The following is a 1,349-nucleotide window of genomic DNA, read 5'->3' as shown; positions in this document are numbered from 1 at the left end:
GGAATGTCACTGCTGCCTGGGAATGCTGTGCATCTGCAGGTCTTCCAGTAACTCCTCAACACTGCAACCAGCATTTCTCCAGTCTCAATCTCTTGAACTGAAAGGAAGCCAAGACATGCCAGGAGCCTGTAGCCAAATTTCTCTTCACAGAGAAAAGCAAGGCACAATTCTTGCCAAGAATATTTCTGGGATTCACATTCTCTGAACCTCAGAGAAAGGAAACACAATTCTTATCATTTGCTGTGCCTGTGTTTGTGCAAAAGTAGAATGCAATATGGAGATTGTTTACCCAAAGTGATGGTGTTTTGTTTCCTTGGCCTGTCAGAGCCAGGTGTGTGTGTGAGTCAGGACTGCTGGGTGACAGTCACAGGATTCAGTGCAGTGTGAGCAGGGTTGAGTGCTTGGCAGAGTCAGTTTTAGATGTATAGAATAATATAGTATGATAAAGTAATTAATTAGCCTTCTAATAGTCATGGAGTCAGATGCATCATTCTCTCTCCCTTACCAACATGAGAGTTGCCTTTGATTTGCTGTAAGTGCCCTAGACCCAGAAAGCCAAGTCAAGCCCCACTTGCTTGACTTGAAGAGTCAAGAAGTGTAAGAGCTGAAATGAGGGATGTGGGACTCCAGGGGCTATCCAAAATGCAGTTTATTGTATACAAAATGCAGTTTATCGTATGCAAAATGAAGTTTATTGTATTCAAGGTGTTCCAGCAGTCCAGGGTGGTGGGTGACAGAGCTGTGCCTACAGCTGTCAGCTCCAGCTGCAGGCAGGCCTGGAGACCCTTTGGTTTTGGTTACAATGCATGATTTACTTTTCTTTGCTGAGCATCTTAATACAGTAGAACCAATCTATACCTTAACTATTACCTTTCCCCTAAGCCATAAAACCCCTTCTAACTAACATAACCAAGGAGACAAAGGGTATCCAGTAAGACTGGCTCAGCAATTATTTTCCTCTATATCAAAACTTGCTTCCATCTCTATTCCTCCTTCATATTCTACATTCAAAAATCTTTCTGCTAAGCATCCATATCTGTGAGACTTCCTTGTCAAACTTTCATCCTTCCCAACAAAGAAGCTCTTTTAGGAGATGTCAACATGTAGGGGGGATAGAATCTAAGAAAATTTAGATAGTGTAGAATGTAATCCTACCCCTAAGGATTTGCAGTTGGGCCAATTATCAAAGATTAGGAACAGGCCTGACTTCAACAGGCCAGAGCTGTAACCAGTGAGAAGAAGATGCTATAAAAGAGGATGGATGGATGGATGGATGGATGATGGATGGATTGGATGGATGGATGGATGGATGGATGGATGGATGGATGGATGGATGGATGGATGGGTGG

The 1,349-nt window shown here is 43.0% G+C and overlaps 1 protein-coding gene across 1 annotated transcript in view; it reads right to left on the bottom strand.

The window, feature by feature from the left end:
- ARHGAP40 (Rho GTPase activating protein 40) overlaps window positions 1–1,349 on the bottom strand; it is a 26,585-nt gene that overhangs the window by 9,894 nt on the left and 15,342 nt on the right. The gene's annotated exons all lie outside the window — the stretch shown is intronic.

This window comes from Geospiza fortis, unplaced genomic scaffold (genome assembly GCF_000277835.1).
Source record: "Geospiza fortis unplaced genomic scaffold, GeoFor_1.0 scaffold188, whole genome shotgun sequence".
NCBI lineage: Eukaryota > Metazoa > Chordata > Aves > Passeriformes > Thraupidae > Geospiza > Geospiza fortis.
Note: the sequence above shows the minus strand (reverse complement) of the source record. Positions and strands in the feature narration are given on the sequence as shown.